The 6243-nt window shown below is 43.5% G+C and overlaps 1 pseudogene; it reads left to right on the top strand.

Annotated features, from left to right (window-relative positions):
• The first annotated feature begins 4378 nt into the window (after positions 1-4378).
• On the top strand, positions 4379-4496 carry LOC126300139 (5S ribosomal RNA; annotated as a pseudogene).
• Positions 4497-6243: the final 1747 nt, after the last annotated feature.

Raw genomic sequence — 6243 nt, 5'->3', positions numbered from 1 at the left:
TAATACTAACTAAATTTAGTGGAAGGGGTTCAAGGCTTTCCTATTTTTAGTTAGCTGGTAAAATAACGTCGAAAAAGCAGTTAAGTTTACCATTGGAAATTTTATTCTACTCACTAAACATTGTTCATAAATTGCACTGTTGATAAAAGGAAGTGTATTAATACAGGATGGTAAAAACAAACTGCGTTCAACAAAAATGTGAACGAATATTCCCTGAATGAGTTTCCAAGTTCTACAATGGATTGAAGGATGACCTATGCCATAACACATCTATAATCGAGGTTTAAATTAAGTTTCACAAAAGAGAAAATTATCAAAATGGTCTACAGTGACCCTCAATTATCTTTAATAGCTTATCTAACTTGTCGTAAATTACAGTGGCTGATGTGGCATCTCAATAACTATATAACAGAAAAATCATCGCGTTTCAGATTTTTACTTCAAGTGGCAAATGTGAACACCATGAACTTTAATTGACGATCGACACTAGTATTACGCAAAAAAGGAGGTGTAACAGATGAGAGTTCTGCAGTTATGAGTGAAGCTTTATGCGCTCAAAAATGCGGCATCGCGTCCGTTCATTACCTTGTCGGTGTTTAGGCAGCGTCAGGGCAGCGGCGGGCAGCACAGCTCCGCTCACCTCGCCATCTCGGAAGCAACTCCTTCTTCTCCTTAGTACAATGTACCGAAGTTGGTTTAAAAACAAACTATCTGGCTGTGTTTTCATCTGACCAATCAGGGTCTCAATGTTAACCTTAAGCTCCGCCTACAAAAATTCTGTCTATCCAATGAGAAACGTTATACTTTTCGTGGTGGGGCAATGTTTTTAAAGTTTGCAACGTAACAGAGACGCGAAAAAGTCTCACGCTAAAACCTGCAGCTGGTGTGGTCCTTTTAGCGTTATCGTAAGATCTATACTGTTCTTCTGGAGGGCTCTATCTTTTAACATGGGCCAGGGGGTGATCGTAATGTAACAGACACGCGAAAATGTCTCACGCTAAAACTTGCGGGTGGTAGTGGCCCTTTTTGTGTTATCATAAGATCTATACTGTTTTTCTGGAGGGCTCTAGCTTTTAACATAGGCTGGGAGGTGGTCCTAATGTAACAGAGACGCGAAAAAGTCTCACGCTAAAACGTGTGGGTGGTAGTCTTAGCGGTAGGCCGGCGATGTGGGTGTCCAGTCCGTCCCTTATCGTAGGGCCTTCTAGCCTAACACGGTTCTGCTCTCGGCTTCTGTTCTCGTTTCTCCCCTCTGAACTGCGTCGGTCTCACGGTAAGAAGGTACGACATGCATTTAGGCATTCTTGTGTTAGTCTGTGGTAGTCTATTTGCTCACTCGTTACTCGTATAACTTTGGTTAATTTAATGTCACGATTTATTCAGAGCTATGTGACATACTACTGAATTTGCTTATCATGTCAGGGTTTTCATGGAAGGTGTTGGATTTGCCTGACACCTTACATCCTGAATAGCTGTTTTCAGCTCAGCAATGGTTTAGGGGTTACTGCTGTATACCTTGTCTTTCATGCAGTCCCACAAAAACGACTCGCACATGTTCAGATCCTGAGAATATGGCGGCCAGTCGAGGCCAATGCCAGTGGCCTCTGGCTACCCCAGAGTCAGACTGCGGTCCCCAAAGTGCTCCTCCAGGACATTCAACGCTCTCCTGCGTCTTTGGGGTCGAGCTCCGTGTTGCATGAACCACCTCTTGTCGAAATCAGGGTCACTTTGGATAATGGGAATGAAATCATCTCCCAAAACCATCACGTACCGTTCGGTAGTCACCCTGCCGTCGAGGAATATCGCACCGATTTTTCTGTGACTGGAAACTGCAGCCACACAGTCATCTGTTGAAGGTGAAGACACTTATCGATCTCGAAATGCGGACTTGCAGTCCCCGAAATGCGCGAACCCATTAAAATGAAAGTGGGCTTCGCCGCTAAATCAGACCATAATGTGCTTGCTAATTCCCATCATGGCCCATGGCCAGACTTGCAGTTCGAAAGTGCTGGCGCAAGCCGATCAGAAGTTATGAGGATCTTATTTCATATAGTTCCATAACTGTCACCCTATATATTGAGGTATTTTGACCTTGTACGTGGACTGAGATACTTAAATTTCTTCATAAAGCTTTTCGAAGAAAGTGATGAAAACTAGCCTTAGTGGGCTTACGTGATGGAAGTTGTTCCCCACAAAATCTGCTATGTCGCAACAAATGAGAGCTGGTTCTGAATTTCAGCAAATGTTCATAGTTCTTGGTATAATTTCTAGATGAGCAACCAAATTTGAACACTTCAGTCACACAAAGAGGACTGATAAAGTAAATTCGATAAATATGGAAAGACACGGATATTTTGAGCAGTTCTATGTAGTGAAACTTCCTGGCAGATTAAAACTGTGTGCCAGACCAAGACTCGAACTCGGGACCTTTGCCTTTCGCGGGCAAGTGCTCTGGTGGTAGAGCACTTGCCCGCGAAAGGCAAAGATCCCGAGTTCGAGTCTCGCTCCGGCACACAATTTTAATCTGCCAGGAAGTTTGATATCAGCGCACACTCCGCTGCAGAGTGAAAATCTCATTCTGGAATTTTATGTAGTAGCCCTCTGTATTTGTTACGCTAGAACCAGCTCTTATCACGAGCAGATTTAGGATGTGATGAACAAAGGACTTACTGAAGCAGTTGAATAGGTGAAGATCTCTGATTTAGAAAAAGAGAGGAGAATGCAACAAAATTATTTCACCATACATCTTACGAAATTGCTATGACGGTATTTATTGACTTAGCGTATAGCACTGTACGTAAAATACAGTCAACAACACATTAAATACATAAAGAGATATAAATACAGGTAATACATTAAAAATTGGTTTTATATTGTAACTCCCAGTCTCATTATCCAGTCAAGGCTTCATACAGTGGCCATGAAAAAGTCGTTTGGGTCAGCCAGGTAATCTCTCAGTTTACACTCCTCGACAATGTGCCGGGTGGTGTGATTCGGTGGTCCACAGTCACAGCTTGGGATGGGCTTCTTACCCCATTAGTGCTAGTTGTATGCACAGACTCCCTGTCCTGTTCTGATGGTTCAAGTGGCTCTGAGTACTATGCGACTTAACTTCTGAGGTCATCAGTCGCCTAGAACTTAGAACTAATTAAACCTAACTAACCTAAAGACATCACACAATCATGCACGAGGCAGGATTCGAACCTGCGACCGTAGCGGTCGCTCGGCTCCAGACTGTAGCGCCCAGAACCGCACGGCCACTCCGGCCGGCCTGTTCTGATGCGATTTAAATTCTTGCACTCACGCTGTGGAAGTTCAAAGCCCTTGGGTCTCTGCAGAGGATCAATGAGATACCACACTTCATGTGGAGCTTTGCAGTCCAGATTTCATGCAATTTGCTGTCAATAGTGAATTTGTTAGTAGCTGCTGGGCCAGTCCCAGGGTGAGTTTCTGAAACGAAGTCAGTTTATTCTCAACCTGGGAACATCTTCATGAGTAGGAAGTTGAAGATTATTCGTTATCTTCGAATATTGTTTCAGGCGGGGTTCTTGTATTCTCAACAGAGCAGGAGCTACGTGGCTGAATGTTGGATGCTAGCACAAGGGAGTCGTTCTTGTGCAAATTATTCTCATGGTTGTATTGGGCTGTGTGTCTAGCTTATTTACGTGAGGACTGTTCATCCACACCGGAGCACAATATTCAGTCTAGAAAACACTAAGCCTAGCGACGAATTTCCAAGTATATCCACTGACGCTTCCCAGCTAGTACTGCAGAATTTCTGGGTAAGTTTGTTACGAGTGCTTAATTTAAAGAATTTTTTTTCTAGATGCTTCATGGAAGACAGCGTCCTATCAAGAGTCATTCCAAAATAATTTGGCTCAATCTGGTTGGGAAACGCTGTGTCGTTCAAATGTACCTCCAGTTTATAATTTGCCTCTTTGTTGTTTAAGTGGAAACTGCTGACTTCGGTTTTAGAGAGAGTGGCTATAAGGCTCCATTATGTGAAATCAGTTAGAGTGCTTTCAACGCTTTTAAACAATCTGTGCTGAACCGTACGTGCTAGATGGTCAGCATATCCAAACTTCTTTGCGCTGCTTTCAGGTATGTCGCAAATATAAAGGTTGAAAAGTATAGGGTATAATACTGACCAATGAGGTTATCCATTACTTAATTTCCTTTCTTTGCTTGCTGCTGTGGTAAAAAAATGACGGCGAGACAGGAGTTCATTCGGAGATAATTGGCAGCCGTTTTTTCTGACAGCATTCATACGTAGAACGAGAAATGGAATGAAGCAACAGTGTAAACCAAGTACTCTAGGCCATCCACCGAAAGGTGGTTTTTAGAGCATATATTTAGATGTAGGCAGAATTTTAGTTTCGCCAACGGCCTTGCCGCAGTGATAACACCGGTTCCCATCATATCACCGAAGTTAAGCGCTGTCGGGCTGGGCTAGCACTTGGATGGGTGACCATCCGGTCTGCCGAGTGCTGTTGGCAAGCGGGGTGCACTCTGCCCTCGTGAGGCAAACTGAGGAGCTACTTGACTGGCAAGTAGCGGCTCCGGTCTCGGAAACTGACGATGGCCGGGAGAGCGGTGTGCTGTCCACATACCGGCCGCTGTGACCGAGCGGTTCTAGGCGCTTCAGTCTGGAACCGCGAACCGCTACGGTCGCAGGTTCGAATCCTGCCTCGGGTATGGATGTGTGTGATATCCTTCGGTTAGTTAGGTTTAAGTAGTTCTAAGTTCTAGGGGACTGATGACCTCAGATGTTCAGTCGCATAGTGCTCAGAGCTATTTGAACCATTTTTTGTTGTTGTTGCTGACCACATGCCCCTCCATATCCGCATCCAATGACGCCTGTGCGCTGAGGATGACACAGTGGCAGGTCGGTACCGTTGGGCCTTCATGGTCTGTTCGGGATGAGTTTAGTTATAGTTTTAGTTTCAGTGAAAAAGTAAGTACATGTGGTTTGGAGGATAGTGAAATAGCAATAGGTTGTTTTCCATGCTCAAATTCCTTACGTCACTGCTGCAGTGAAGTGAGGCAGTCACTGTCGCCATCGGGAAGATTGGACATGATATTCCCATCCGGCTAAGCAGATGTGTGTTTACAGGTAACCTTCCAAAAATATTACAACCTGCTTTGTTATAAATGTAAATGAAGTTTTGTGAGCATAGCTACCACTAACACATGTTGGAAACACCCATCATTCAAAAGTAAACATGGTTGTAGTGATGACCGTAATGCGTTAAAGAATGGTTCAAGGAAACCCCGTAGATTCTGTGTTTCGTCACATTCCACACACTTTCGGGACAGTATCGTACCAGTGTCTTTCGAAGGAAAAATATTCATTTACACCCAGCAAAACACACACACACACACACATGCATACAAATCCATGACATATTATCATGATCTATATGCGTAGAAAAACAGACTGACGATCGCATATTCATTTAACACGGAAGATGTTTGTGTTGGCTGTCAACTTCTGCAGCTATTAACGCCGCTTCTAACTGCTTTCGAAATTGCTATCAGTTTGCCAAGTTTTTAACTGTGAAGTTTCCCTGAGCGCGAATAATGGACGTCGTTAATAGTTCTGCTCGGCGTTAGCACATCCTCGTGTATTCATTGTTGTTTGCAAAATAGGCTGAAAAATTTATTTCTGGTCGATTGTGCAATTGAAGTCGCTAGCTGTCAAAATTCAACGTGAAAATTGCTTTTAATGAGTTAATATTCTGCACAGGCGTTCTTACTGATCGAAATGTACCACCTGGCGGAAAACAGTCTAACGCGTTTTGCACATAATTGCGAGGGGGTAATGTGTACCGTCGCAGCAAACGCAACGCAAACACTTATCGCCCGGAAAACGTCAATCATCTGAGTAAAAAGGAAAAGAACTGTACGCTACTGGATATTATGCGACATTTGCGACAGAAATAACAACTACTGGAGCTTACGTTGAGGGGAAGATATTCCACGTTTCATATCCACGGACAACTCATACCGAAAATTCGGAATGACATTTCTGGATTATTATCCCTATTTATGTCCGACGTAAATTCGCTGCTTCTCACTCGGCTACATGTTTCAGGTTACGATGAGGTCCCTGATCGATGTTTTTCATTATAAAGCATCTAAGGTAACAGTGTTAGAATGCGGAATGGACTCTCTTGAGCTCAACGACCATGTGTCTTTATCACTGACAAACGCGACAGTTTTAACTGAGATTACAATTTTTCA

The sequence above is a fragment of the Schistocerca gregaria genome, chromosome X (genome assembly GCF_023897955.1).
Source record: "Schistocerca gregaria isolate iqSchGreg1 chromosome X, iqSchGreg1.2, whole genome shotgun sequence".
Lineage (NCBI taxonomy): Eukaryota > Metazoa > Arthropoda > Insecta > Orthoptera > Acrididae > Schistocerca > Schistocerca gregaria.
Note: the sequence above shows the minus strand (reverse complement) of the source record. Positions and strands in the feature narration are given on the sequence as shown.